The sequence below is a fragment of the Phascolarctos cinereus genome, unplaced genomic scaffold (genome assembly GCF_003287225.1).
Source record: "Phascolarctos cinereus isolate Bilbo 61053 unplaced genomic scaffold, phaCin_HiC Scaffold_726;HRSCAF=1367, whole genome shotgun sequence".
NCBI lineage: Eukaryota > Metazoa > Chordata > Mammalia > Diprotodontia > Phascolarctidae > Phascolarctos > Phascolarctos cinereus.
In genome coordinates this window covers 195,581,485-195,596,970 of record NW_027556098.1, presented here as the reverse complement: position 1 = coordinate 195,596,970, position 15,486 = coordinate 195,581,485, and the positions used below count along the sequence as shown (strand labels likewise).

The following is a 15,486-nucleotide window of genomic DNA, read 5'->3' as shown; positions in this document are numbered from 1 at the left end:
TGTTTAAACATTAAGATCCTATGTGGAGACCTCCCTGCCCTTATATAATTTTGCAGCCAGCTTTCTCTTCGGCTCAGTGCCTTAGGAATAGTCCTTCCCTTAGAGATCTCTCTAGCTTCTCTCTTCAATAATTCATTGTTTTGTTCCCCTCTCAAACTATAGATAGCCTTTTACCCTGCCCTTCACAACCTCAATACTTCAGCTGACCCAGTATCTCATCAAAATGAGTAGTAATATAAATAGCAACTGATATAAATTAGAACTAATACAAATACAATATAAATAGCAACCCATCCATGTTTCTTTAGAATCCCACATATATGTTCCATAGGAAACTTACCCTGTGTGCTGAAGGCTTCCCTCTAGCCTTTTTGACTTTGTTGCCTCAGCATAGATTATAGCTGTATCTTTTCCCTGCCCACACATTTACATGAGCTAGAAGAAGTTCAGAAGTAAAAACTAGGGAAATCCTCAACATTGGGGCTGTTTTGTGGTCATTGAAAAAATGACCATTCCCTGGCTTATGGAGTGGCTTGCAAAGAGGTAATTTAGAGTCAAACTGGTAAGTTACAATAAACTTGGTGAAGTTCATGACTTGAGGTCCCCTAGTCCTATACTGAGAAAATTAGGAGGAAAAAAAGCTAAGCCTGAGGGCAACAGCTTTTTGGCACTACTCTGCATTTTGTAAATGGTTGGCACCTGGGGCTGGGAATATGCTCAGGAGCAAAACAGGAAAGCTTCTGGTAATGGCAGGGTGAGGGTCTTGGCTTTTTCTAAAAGAGCTAGCTGAAAGGGCATAGCAATACTCAGGCCAAAGATTTTAGCAGATCAATGTCCAATGAATTAGCATCCAAGAGCAGAATAGTGACTGGTGGCATCCAGCAGAGCAGGAGGGCAGCTCTTGGCCATTTCCAATAGGGACAAGACTAAAGTCTATAGAAACAGAGAAGATATCTATAACCCGGCAGCATCAAAGACACAAACTTTGCTTTCTTACATGCATGCTGGATGTATGCTTTCCTTACATGAGTGACTCTACATTTGTGACCTCAATATGTGTCCACTTCCTGCTGATGCTGTGTGTATTTGTAGAAGACTGTACAAAAGGTTTATAAGGAAGATGCTCTGTTTATTTTATGTCACTTCAGTAAATACTTTTGTTTTGAACCAATTGAATCCTTTATGTAATTACTAAAATGGGGACACAGTAAGACTTGTGAGCAGTAATTTTACATCTGAAGACATGCAGTGTACCTTAAATTTGGGATAGTTATCTCCCAAGTGAATGCAACTTACATTCATGAGTTGTGATAGGTAGCCCAAAGAAAATGTCATGAGTTTTACCATCTGGATTGTTAAACTAATTTATTTTGTTTTGTTTATTTTTGAATATGTTTTTAAGGTTTAATTTTCTATTTCAGAACTGCCTTCACGTACATAAATTTTTAAATACCCTGCCATGGGAACTATCTCCAGGGAACAGAGGATGGAAATAAAAACTGACAATCAGAAAAATTAAAAGTTAATATTATATCAAGATGATAAGGGTCATTCTTCCTTCAAATATTCTTGGCAGCTTTTTTAAACTCCTCCTTTGTAAACTCATGAAATTTCAAGTCAGATTCTACTGTAGGCACTTCCATGTTAGTTGCAGTTAGTTTTTCCTTCATTTACTTGAGAATAAGTAAGAACTTCATCACTTTTTTCAAGTATCATGGATTTGTGATAAACTGCATGTAAAGAGCTCTGAGAACCTTCTGGAAGCATAGCCAATCACCTAAACATCACATTGTACAAATGCTCCTGAAGGGTCCATGGGAGAGAGAGTTGTGGTCCTTACTCATCAGCCTCTCCAAACAATGGCACCATTCCAAATGAATGATAACACTGGAATCGGCATACTCTTCCCCAAACTGCAAAGCCTGGCTGAATACGACCTGGGTCACGCTGTCTTTTAACCTTTTATTTTATTTTACTTTTTTCAAATAACAAGCACTATTTTTTCTCCTTCCCATTCTCCCCCCACCCTCCGCCAATTTGAAAACAAAAACAAAACAAAACTTTTGTTATAGATATGAATAGTCAAGCAAAACTAATTTCCTCATTGGCCTTGTCCAAAAATGTGTACATCATTCTCTATCTTAAGTCAGAGGGGTGGGTAGCTTGCTTCATCATTGGTCCTTTAGAGTCAGAATTCTTTAATCTTTCAAAGTTTTTTCTCTTTATGACATTGGGGTTTTTTTTCTGCGAATGATTCTTCTGGTTCTTCTACCTTCTCTCTGTACTAGTTCACTCAAATCTCATATTTCTATGAAGCTGTCTTTGAGGTCATCTCTTAGTGTATAACTGTATTCCATTACATTCATAAATTCTCCACTATTTCATTGTAGGTGAACCAACGGTTCTAAGTCTCCACTCTGCCTTTATCAATCAATGTCTGTGTCAGCAATCAACCCTCTATTAGCATTGATTTCTACAATCTTCTCTGTATTCTTGGGCTCCCCAAATGGAAAGGTGACTCTCTTCTCAACAGATAGGTTTATAACCTCTCACAAATGGACCCCATGTCTATGGAGCCTAGCTCTCAAGAAGAGACTCAACCTTCCACTTATGTAACCTGATGTCATGGAGAAAATTATAGTGATCATACAGGTGCTCACATATAGATTGTACCACAAGTGGGTTAATTGCTGGTACAGACTTTGATTGGTGAAGCTGGAATAGAGACATAGAACCACTGGTTCATCTAAAATGACAGAATGATAGTGAAGAATGTCTGAATGTGATGAATACTATTGTACCCTAACAAATGACTTAAAGACAGTTTCACAGAAAGGCTTATGTGAACTCATATTTAGTAAAGAGCTTAGTGAGGGCAGAAGTAGGCAGTTACAGCAAGACTCTAATCCCTAACATGTCTCCACTGGCCCTAGACACATAGACAGATCCTGTACTAATTATCCTACAGGCCAATATCTTCTAAAACAAAATATGAGCCTGATTTTAAAATAAAATTTGATTTCTTTTTAGTGATTTCTATTAAATAAAATTCAATTTCATGACTGAATAACAGAATTACAGGGTTAGAAGGATCTTCAGAGACTGCTCAGTCTTACTTGTGCTTGAAGAAAATCCTTTCAGTAGCCTCCCCCAACAAGCAGTCCTTTAGCATCTGCGTGAAAGACTATAGTGAAGCGTAATCTTCAGCTTCCTAAGGTCGCCCATTCCACTTTGATACAGCTCTCATGGTTATCTTTTCCTTATAGCAAGCTGAAATCTGTCTTTGTAATTCTACCTATTACTTCTATCTTGCCCCACGAGGGCTAAGCAGACCAAGTCCAGTCACCCTTTCCTCTCAATGTTTATGACCCTGAGCCCCTACCAAGTCTTCTCTACAAGCTGAGCAAGACTAGCTCTTTCCATTGATCCTCATGTTGCATGGTCTCCAGTTATGTTACACCACTGTGATGACACTCTTTAGGATACACTGTAACTTGGATCACAGAGTTAAAGATGAAAGGAACCTTAAAGATTATCTAGTCCAGCTCTCTCATGTTGCAGATGAGAAAACTGAGGCAGAGATAAGTGACTTGTCCAAGTCACTTCAATATCCCTCCTAAAATGTGACATCTAGGATTGAGAACAATACTACAGTGTAACCAAACAAGAATACAAAGTAATCATCACTCTCATCATTTGGGACACCACAGCTTTTTTAAAAGAAATTATTCTAAGATAGTTTCTTCTGTAAAGCTGATATGAGACTGTTGACTCATATGGAGTTTATAATCTTATTTCAAAAAACTGTTGTCTAACCAAGCATCCTTTCATCCTGTACTTATATAATCAATACCCTTATTAAATTTTGCTTTGTGATCTTTTATTCTAAATTATCAAGCTCCTTTTGAATACTATTTCTGCCACCCAACATGTCCAGTAACTCTTTCAACTTTGTGCTATCCATAAATTTGATAAACATGCCCTCTATGCCTTCATCCTAATCACTGCTAAAATATGAAATGGCAGAGGATTACAGAAAGATAACAAGGATATCATTCTAGAAAACTTAGTTTAGGTTAACATTGATCTATTACTACTCTTTCTATCAAGTCATTCAACCAGTCCTGAATCATATAATTTTATTATCATCTAGAAACTTTTCTCAGCCTCTGCTTCCTCATCTATAAAATGGGTATAATAATAATAGCACTAACTACCTAGTGTTGTTTTGAAGGTCAAATGAGATAATATTTGTAAAGTATTTTGCAAACCTTATAGTGCTCTATAAATACTAGCTACTATTATTACTATTATGACCATCATTTTGGTCATAAATGACAGTGAATATATATTTAGAAAGATGTGTTGAAAGAGAAGGAATCAAATAATATTTTCTCTCCACATAATCAGTTCTTAACATTCCATATAGTTATCCATGTTCATTTGTCATGAACACCTAATTGGGTTAGGGCTGGCCACAGAAGCCATAACTAATGCTTTGAGTGATGCTAAGAATACAAGCATAGAAAGATGTTCTAATGCTAATTCAATTCCTTCTTATGTCAGATTTTTACATTCAAATAAATCACATGGGAAATATAAGGATTAACTGTAAAGAGAATTATCCAGTCGGATAAAAGGTTTTCATTCATATCTTTAACTCTATATAAAGCAATTAAAATTAGAGCATACACTTTTCTGCCACTAAATTCAGCAAAGGTCTGCAAAAAAAAGGTCATAAAAATGTATATATAGAGAGAGAATTTTTCAAAACCATACTTTCATTTGGGTATGCATAACCTAAGATTTCTTTTCTAGGGGGAAACAAAATCACCAGATGCCCTTTCTTTTACACATTCTCCAATTCTAGATAAGTGATCTTTTATTTCATTCCAAATATGGCAGCAATTATAAATACTATATTATTTCCTTCATTCACATTTCCTCCAACTCAAATATCAGATATTTAAATGGTTAGTGGAACCATAATTAACAGAACTAGTACATATGCTGGCTAATGTGATGGAAACATTAGATCAGACTTATTAATGTGTGCAATTACTATTGACAGCATGAAATTATATATTCAACAATATCAACCCCTTCTAGGAATAAATGACCAACCTGAACGCTAAAGGTCCTGACAAAAATGTTTCTCATACTTGGGCTCACAAGGTTCCCTCTTTGCCCAGCCAGAGGCCATATGTTTGCCTCAGAGTGGCATTCTGCCAAGTTTCTGTCAATCAGCACTGCTCTCAGGTGAATGGTAGATGCTAGAATTTCCAAATGCATAGAAAGTAATAGTCTATCATAGTCATATTGCATTTAGATTTTAATGTCAAAGAATTAGTGCCTATGTATGTGGTCTGTTTTCTGTCAGGCAATCACCACATTTTGTTAAACAAAATTTGGTTGTTGGTAGGATTTTAATTCTTTTCCAAGTGATTTGGAACTATTAAAGTGTCAGTGGCCTTCAACAGATTCAGTAGGAGATAGTAATTTATTTTGCTGCTATTTTCCTTTAAAAATTATTCCCCTATAATTAGATCTTCTTTTCTTCTCTTAATTAATGTGATGATAATTGTTTTCTGTACCTAATCTGTTTACAGGTATAAATTGAGGTTAGGAATTAAAGATAGTTTTATTCTTTATATATGTTGCTTTATTTACTATACATTCAATTATCCAGTTCTATAACTTAGGAAAATCATCCAATCAACTCTCTATGAGCCATACTAAAGAAGAGGACCACATGTGTGACCTTGAAGATATTATAAATATAGAATTATCCTAAAAATCTATTATACAAGGTTGGCACTATAGTCCTTGGGGCAGGGAGCAGAGACCACCAACTAGACCTCCTCAGCATCTAATTTGCATGAAATTCACTTTAAAAAAAATACATGAACCATCTCCCCTCATTTAGGGAATGCTTCAATCCTATGTCTCCTATGCTGAGAACATCACATGGTTTTCTCTGTTCCTTCTCCTCCTAACAAAAGGACTCTACCCCCTTAAGTGTATAAAAAGAGGTTTATTACAAAGGTCTGCAGAAATAACCCAAGTAGATACATTAATACAAAAAAGATAAGAGTGTTACAAATTATAAAAGTTTAATAGTTTAATTCTGGCCCTCAGCACCAACTACGTGACATTCAGTGAACTTTTCTTGGCTTTCTAACCTATCTTGATATTAACACAATTCTAGTTTTCTGGCCATGGAGTCATTCATCCAGGCTGCTATGGATAAGGTCTTTGGAATATGATTCACCATAAATTATGAAATTCGGGGGTCTGGGCCTTCAGAAAGTCTTTCCTCCTACATTCTCTCACCTTAGTCATTCTCAGAATACCTAGAATCATAAGATCTAAAGCTGGAGAAGACCTTATAGATCGTCTAATCCAATCTTCTCATTTTTTCAGATTAGAAAACTCAAGGTCACAGAGGTACATTGACATACATGATGTTACACAAGTAGTAAGAAGGCAGAGCTGGGATTCAACTAGAAGTCCTCTGATTCCAAATCTGGTAGACTTTCAACTATATCACAATACCTTACCCAAGCACACTAGTTATCAGCTAGGGATGAGATTCTTCCTCCAATCTCCCCACCAAGAAGGGAGTAAGGTGTATGAAGACTGGAAAGTTAGGAGACGACAGATTATGAAGGGATTTGAATGTCAAACAAATTCTATTAGCTGGATATTTAGGCCAGTTTAGCTCTGAATGGTGAAATTATAGTTCCTCCTACAAATACAAACACCCAGGCCACCAAATTTATCTGAGCATAGGAATACGTGCTCTTCACATACTCTCCAAACTCAGACTAATTTGCTCTCTAGATCCTAACTTGTAGGGCCACCTCTAATTCTCAACTACTAGCAAAGTTGAACTTATAAACACATCCCAGAGCTAGTGAATATCTATACCTTTCCGTGTCCTTAGCTAGGGGGAAGAGACAGAATGGTACAGGAGAAAGATCTTTGACTCTGGAGTCAAAGGATGTGGATTTCAATCCTACCACTACTATCTACTACCTGTTATAACCTGGGATAAATCAGTAAAATTCTCTAGATCTCCATTTTCTCATGTGTAAAATAAGAGGATTGGGCTAGATTGTCTCTTAGGTCCCTTCTAGCTTTACATTAATGATTTTCCTTACTTTAGTTTGCTATCATTGGCCCTGCCTTGGCCCTTCATCCTACATATATTACTACTCACATGTATTTTTTTATAATTAGGTAAAATAGGTAAACATATGACCTAACAAAAACATTAATATATTCTCACCATCTTCCCCAACTCCAATAATCAGGCATGGTTATTTAGCCATTCCAGGTGTTTCTATAAAGCAACAAAACTGGTTTCCATGAGAGACTTGAGGAATCCATCTCATTACTGTATAAATCACACCTCATATTTTATTTTTATTACCTTCAGCTCAGTTTTTAATATATATTCCATTTAACATAGTAGTACCAACCTTGCCTTTCTTTTTTGTATCTCCTTCTGAACCTCCATCTGCTCTCTTCTATATATACTTTAATGTTTCATTGATGTTCTTTTCTTCTTTTTCTAAATATGACTATCACTAGGTGCTAGTGGAAGCTTCCTTGTCAGATGCAGCACCCGACCTACCTTCTGTAGTTATGAAGAGAAGGGCGAGGGTAGCAAAAGTGATGGGAGTGGGCAGTCAAAAAACCATTCAGGGTGTATCTGTCATTCTGAAACACCAAAAAGTTCTACCAGCCCTGAGTCACTACACGATGAAAAGTAGCCCAGAAGTTGGTCATTCCCCAAAGCCCAAGAAATTAGTCCTAAGAGTTGTTGGCATTTTCCAGGGAGACCCCTGGGATAGCCTCTGTAGTCTCATTTGGCCTTGCTACAATAGTCAAGCAAAACAAATTTGTGATGTCTTGATTGTGTCTGGGAATACATCATTATATATACAATCAATCACACCTCCACAAAGAAGCACAAGGCATACTTCACTTTCAGTCTTCTTGAGTCCTGATTAGTCAATCCTTGACTAAAGTCTGTCAAAGTTGTTTTCATTTACAATGCTGCAGTCGCTATATGAATAGTTCTCTTGGTCCTGCTAACATAACTCCACATCAATCCAGATAAGTCTTCCCAGGTGTCATTGAATCCATCCATTTCAATACTTCTTATATTGCAGTAATATTCCATTACATGCATTTACATACTCCATAATTTACTCATTCTCTTCTCAATAATAGATAAGTACCCTCTTTAGTTTTCAGCTCTTTGCTATAATAAAAATTGATTCCATAATGAATTTACAAATTCAGTGATACTATTATTTTTTATTATATTACCATGGTCTAACCAGGTGTAGATAATTCCTCTGCAAGTATTTAAATTTGTATTTGTATATATAAAGAGTGTCTTGTATTGTTATTTATGTAATTTCTTTGTTTAAGTGGACAGATATTTTTACATCCTGTAATAATTTAGAATTGAATTTCTTTTTCTATCACTGCCTGGGTTTTGCTGGTAATGGATACAAAGGCTGATGACTTTGTGAGTGTATTCTATATCCTGCTAATTTACTGAAGTTATAAATTATTTCTAATAATTTAATTGAATCCCTAGAATTCTTGGAGAAAATGTCATGTCTATAACAAGCAATAACTTTACTCCTTTGCCTATGCTTGTTCTGTCAATTTTATTTTATTTACTTAATTTTTGTCTTTTTTGTTCCATTTTAAATTTTGAACTCTCTCCTTCCCTCCTTAACCCACATAAAAAGGTCATCATTTGACACAGATTTATAAATAATATGTAAAATGATATTATGCATGCTTCTATTTATCAGTTCTTTCTCTGGAGGTAAATAGCATCTTCCTTCATAGGTTCTTTATAGTTTATTTGACTATTTATAGTACTCAGAATAACTTGGTTGTTTACATTTATTTCTTCAAGCAATATTGCTATTACTATATACAACATTCTCTTGGTTCTACCCACTTCATTTTTCATTACTTCATGTGAGACTTTCCATGTTTTTCTAAAATCAACCAGCTCATCATTTCTTACACACAGTAGTATTCCATTGCAATCATATATCACAACTTGTTTAGCCATTCCCCCTGATGGGCATCCCCTCAATTTCCAGTTCTTTGTCATCACAAAGAGAGCTGCTATAAATATTTTAGAACATATAGGTTCATTTCCTATTTCCCTGATCACGTTGGAAAATAGACCTAATAGTAGTATTTCTGGGTAACTATTTGGGCATAATTCCAAATTGCTCTCCAAAATGGTTAGATGATTTCACAGTTCCACCAACTGTATTTTGTTTAAAAGAAAAAAGAAATACAAAAACAAAACAACTTTCCCATTTACTGATAATAGTAGAGTTTTATTGTTTTTGTCATCAATATTGTCTCCCAGGCTTATAGTTTTCCTAATACTGAATCAACCTTGAATTTTTGGTATAAATATAACCTGGATATCATGTATAAGCTTTTAATATTTTTTCATTAATTATATAGCTATAAGACTTTCTTTCTGACTTTTCTCTCTCTGCTTTAAATATCAGGATCATTTTTTACTCAGAAAGGAGCTCAGTAAGATTTTACCTTTCTCTAGGTTTGCAAACAACTTAAGCATGGTTTGAATGAATTGTTTTTTAATTGTTTATATTATTTATTTGTCTATTATATATTCACATGTCCACTTCTATATTATTCACAAATCCATCCTGAGTTTTCTTAGGGAGTTCATTTATAGCTTAGTCAAATTCTTTTTCTGACCTCAGGTTATTTAAATTCTCTATTTCTTGTTATAATGTAGGCATTTAACATCTTTGTAAATATCCATCATTTTTTGCCAGCATCTAATTAGACAAAATAGATTCTAATACGTTCCCTCATTTTTCTTCATTTGTTGTGGATTCTTGTTCTCTATTTTTTTGTATTTCCAATTTAGTTTTTCTCTTTTCCTTAAGATTAGCTAATGATTTGTCTAATTCAATTTTTTTCTTTTTAAAATGTATTTATTTAGATGGCTCTTGGATGATCCAATCATTAATGAAGAACTGCTTTCATGCTGAAATGTCCTAATGAATGGTCACCTTCCCAGGTATCAGCATGAGAGCTAGTTCTAGAAAGCTGACCATGCAGAAGGACATCTAAGGAAATGCATGATCTCCAATGCACTGAACCAATAGGCACATTACAATGATACAGATCTTTGTCTATTCTTATTTCTTTCCTACAATTGGAATCCTAGAGAATAAGAAAAACTCTTACAATGTAATTTCTCAACAAACAATTGCCAATTAATTTAATGAATCTATATGTACAATGATGCCTGATCATAAGAACACTATGTTCCATAACTACCTTTTCCCCCTTTTTTGGACTGGACACAGACTTTTATTGATGTAAAAAACCTCCTTTCAGAAATTTGTTCTGCTAATCCAAACTAAAACATTCTCTAGAACTAAAATTCACATATAATGGCCTTTTCTTAAGCTTTAGCCTTCTTGATCTCTCTGTATCATTTGACACTGTTAACCATCATCTCATCCTGGATACTCACTGTTATTTATTTTTTGCCCTGCTTTTTCCAGGTTCTCTTCTTATATTTCTGACCACTCTTCAGTAACCTTTCTTCATTCTTTTTGTTTTTAAAAATGTATTATTTATTTTAAACATTCTTTTCTTTTTAAATTTTGAGTTCCAAATTTTTTTCCCTTTCATCAACCCTTCCCCCACCAACTGAGAAGGCAAGAAAATTATATTAATTACACATGTGAAATCATAGAAAACATATTTCTATATTAGCATATTGCAAAAAAAGCAAAAAAGAAGGCAAGAAAGTTATACTATACTTTTCTAATTTGTTAAAAAATTTTTAAAAGTTGGGGGATTGGTCTGGAAAAACTCTGAGGTCCTTTCCAGCTATAAATTAATATTTTATGAGCCTGGCTTTAGTTATAAATTCAACAGGGCTATATTTTCAATTGTGTTCATCTGTTATTTTCAGAATTCCTATTTTTCATTTTAAGTTGTGATTTTTTATTTGTTGTTTTTAATGACTTTTTTTAGTTACGTGTCTAATTCATTGATCTTTCATTTCTCAGTTTTTTGAAGAAGGTGTTTTAAAATATAACTTTTGTAGTAAGTACTCCTTTGGCTATACCCCCAAATTTGTGGCATGTAGTCAGACCATTGTCATCTCGTCTCTCCTTTGATAAAAATATCTATTGTTTGTATCATTTCTTCTTTGACTTACACATTCTTTAATGTTCATTAAAGTTTGAATCTTCTCTTCAAATGTCTATTATTGAATATATGTTTATTGTCTTGTCAATAAACTTGTTTAACATTTTCTCTCTCTTTCTTTATGAGTTTTATTCCATAGCATGTGGTCAATTTTTGTAAAGGTAGTATGTACCAATGGAAAAAATATATATATGTATATATATTTTTTCTGTTCTTATCTAGTAATTCTTAAGGAGCTATCATATCTAATTTTTATAAGTTTACTCTGATCTTTAAATTCTTTCTCATTTATCTTTTTTGCTAGATCTGTCTAGATCTGTCCACCTATGATAGTTTTGTTCCTTCAATAATTTAGATGATATACCATTCAGTACATATATATTTAGTATTAATATTATGTTATTGTCTATGTTATCTTTAAGAATAATGGCATTTTCCTTCTTGTCTGCTTTGGTGGTCTACTTTTAAAGTTGTTTGTCTAAGACTATGACTGCTACCCCTGTGCTCTGGGCCAGACGCAACTCAGGTGAGTACCACAGCAATTCCAAATTGACACTGGAACAAAATGAAATACTCAACAATTAAAAACATGAGATTTACTTAGCCAAGGCAGAAGATGGATATTTAACAATAATATAGAGAACAGCTTAAGTTGATTCAGTTGAGCAAAGTTTTCATTGTGATTTACCAGCCAAATAGTCTCAGTTCCTTCTACAGATCCTCATTGCTACTTTGAACTCACGAATAAAGTCAGTGATGTCTTTCTATCCCTAGCACTTAGCACAGTACCTGGTCCATAACAGGTGTTTAATAAATGCTATATGACTAACTGACATAATCACAACTGGACCTACACTATAATGACATAATCCCTTTACACTTCCTTAATTGATAGACTGTCTCATTCATTCTGGTGGCTTTTCCACAACTTTTCATTCTTCTTCAAAATCCCCAAGGCTCACCTTCTCCCATTCTCTCACCTAAGAATCTTGCCTTACATTTCACTGAAAAAAAATGAGGACATTCATTGAAAGTTGACCCTTCTCTTTCCTCCATGTCTCATGTCACTCAAATGCCATTTACCACTATCTCCTCTTTCACCCATCTCAAATGATGAAATGACCTTTCTCTTTACCCAAGGCAATATCTGTAAATGCTTACTTAGGTTAGTGCCCGGAACATAGTAGGAAATTAATAAATTCTTGTTGACTTGAGACAAATAATAATTTTGATATGATTCCAATTTTGTGACAATAGTGGCCATGAGTATGTAGTTCTAATGACGCTAGCTTAATGACACTAATGACTCAGAAGATCTGAATTTGATCTAATGAAAGCAAAGTGAGCTACTTTCCCATGCTGCTCAGTTTTACCAATAGAGCTTTAAATTTTGTTCCATATATATGTATGTACATATATATATATATGTACATATATATATATATATACATCCATATATATGTATGTACATATATATATATGTATATATATATATATATATATATACACATTGCACTTTTCTCTTTTCTTGTTTTTAATTCTGCTTTTTTTTAAAATAATGGATATTACTCCAAAGTGGAAACTTCATTTCTTTAAGTACATACTTCAGTGACTGTTAGAGATATTTCAGTAGCTGTTCAGGGATCATTCAAGCCTATAATGAAATAGGATCAGTCCCACTGAAGCACAAAGAATAATGCAGTCAAAAGGAATAACATCAAAAACTGAAAGATAATTGCTACAAAACAGCCTAAGGCACAATTAATCCCAGCCATAGGCCTTTAGAAAGGCCTACAAGCCAGAACAGGCATTATTGATTCCTCTTGAGAAGGGAATAATGAGGCCAGTTTTTTTTTAATGAGCTGAAAACCATTGCTATGAAGAAAAAAGCTTGTCATACTCAAGGTAATACAAAGGTTGGAGTAGTAAAACTTGAAAAAGATAATTTTAATTGTAGAAACTCATTTTTTCACTCATTAACACCAAAACAATTGTCAGAAGAAGTCCAAGAGAATCTGCAAGACTTGGGTGTCTTCAACTGAGTCTTGACCATTCACCCTCAAAAATTTTAGGGAATTATTTTTATTGCTAGTGGACTTGGAAAGCTCAACTCCATTGAGAGAATTGCCCAGAAGCATATGAAAATCATAGAAAGCCAACAGGAAAAAAGAGCCTACAATTAACTATAATTAACTACAAAGTAATTTCAAGGAAGTAACAGAGAAGCAGTGTGCAACCAGCAATTAGTATACATAGGATATTTACAAGTTGGATTTCTAAAATTCAGAAAGTAAATGTGCCATATATTCTGCACATAGTGAGACCTCAATCCATATTGTGATTGACTTTATCTTCAGAAACCTAACTCTGTGAGAAGATAATCATTAGCATAACCTGTTTCTGATTCAAATAATAGAAATGGTTCCATTATACTTGGTCTTAAGACATATGCCAAAGAGTTCGAGATTGACATAGTCCTTTGACATAACATTTAACAATATCTTCCTTCTATTATGCAAAATGGGCACTTGATCATCAGCTCTCAGAACACTTTGGGACACAATTTACTCTGGTTCTGAGATCAAAAAGCACAATGCTGGAAGAAAAACATTGTGGAATCAGAGGTCTTGAATTAGAATCCAGGATTGCTATTGATCTTGGGCAAATGAGTTCACCAATCTGGGCTCCTCAGCTTCCTCACTGTTAAAGGAAGGGGTTGGACTATGTGGTTCCTTCCTACCATAAATCCTAGGAGTGTTTTTTTTTAATAGGCAATTGGGGTTAAGTGACTTGCCCAGGGTCACACAGCTAGTACGTGTCTGAGGCCACATTTGAACTTGGTCCTCCTGACTCCAGGGCTGGTGTTACATCCACTGTACCACCTACCTGCCCCCTAGGACTGTTTTTAAACCCACAGAAGTATATGTTTCTCTGTACATTTTTCAAACTGACAATTTGAAAAGGAATACAGGGAATTGGGCAGCCAGATCATACAAAAGCAAATACTATATAACTGATTTAATGCTTTGTTATGTCTTAGAGCATAGCTGAGGGAACGACAGGAGGTGCAACCTACATATCTTTCCATCACATTATTACACATGGCTTCTGTGGAAAAGAGAGTAGAGAAAAACAGAATGAATCCCAGCACATTCTTTTAAGTCCAGGAAAAGGATTTTGCTGGTACCCTTTTAGCCTTTGCATAGCTAAGAGGTAGGATCTCTTGGTTCCAAATTTAAAAAAAAAAAGGTAAAAGCTTTGCTAAAATGATCTACGTGTGACAGCTGCTAGACCTTTGATTATTCTAAGTCCTAAGGACAATAGGAAACAATTTTATCAAGAAAAAGAAGTCTGTGGATCTACATAACTTACAAATCCTTCTTACACAGAATCCCAAACTTAGCAGCCTCCCAGTGATTTCTTTGGGTGCTTTCCCATTAGATGATATAACCATAATTCCATAAAGGGCCAAGCCCAGTTGTTGAAAGATATTTGAGTCAGGTTGTTATAATATTTAGCATTTACCAAGGGCAACCATGAATTAGGCATCAGTTCTTATACTGATAACCATTTTCCAACCTGGAAACTGGAAAAGTGATAAAAAAAATTTTTTCTCAAATATCATTTGGGTCATCAGTATGGTATTATATCATGTTCTGACCCTCATGTCCATGTCATTTTGAAAATAAATCTATTCCAATCCAATTTCAAGCTTGATTAAAAGTTCCTATTCAGAATTTCCTAGCTAGAAAAAAAGTTAATATTTTCCAAAACTGTTAAGCCTTCCCCATAAATCACATCTCTTATGAGACAAAAATTTGGAATTTAGTAGCATGAATATGTCCTATGATATGCAGGACTCAAAAATGCCTGCAAAAAGCTTGCATTTGTTCAACTTCTCCTTAGAATTACCCTATGGTGTGGATCATAACTCCATAACTTTTACCCATGCCTAAAGGGGCACTGTTTCACAGCAAAACCAGCATTCCAAAACTACTGATCAATTTACACATAAAAATGTATTTGCTCACAGACTTTTATCATTTATACATCCACCATCTCAGTCTATCCTTACAACAATCCTGTCGAGTAAATTAGACTATCCTCATCCCATAGACAGGGAAATTGAGGACTCCAGAAGACAAGCAATTTACCCAAAATCAACACAGCAAGATCAAGATAGATCTTGAACCTTGGCTTCCTAGTTCAGTGCCCTTTCCAGGACATCAT

General features: G+C 34.7%; 1 pseudogene; it reads right to left on the bottom strand.

The window, feature by feature from the left end:
* Nucleotides 1–1,559: 1,559 nt before the first annotated feature.
* LOC110213287 (proteasome subunit alpha type-5 pseudogene) lies at nucleotides 1,560–3,172 on the bottom strand (annotated as a pseudogene).
* Between the last annotated feature and the right edge of the window lie 12,314 nt (nucleotides 3,173–15,486).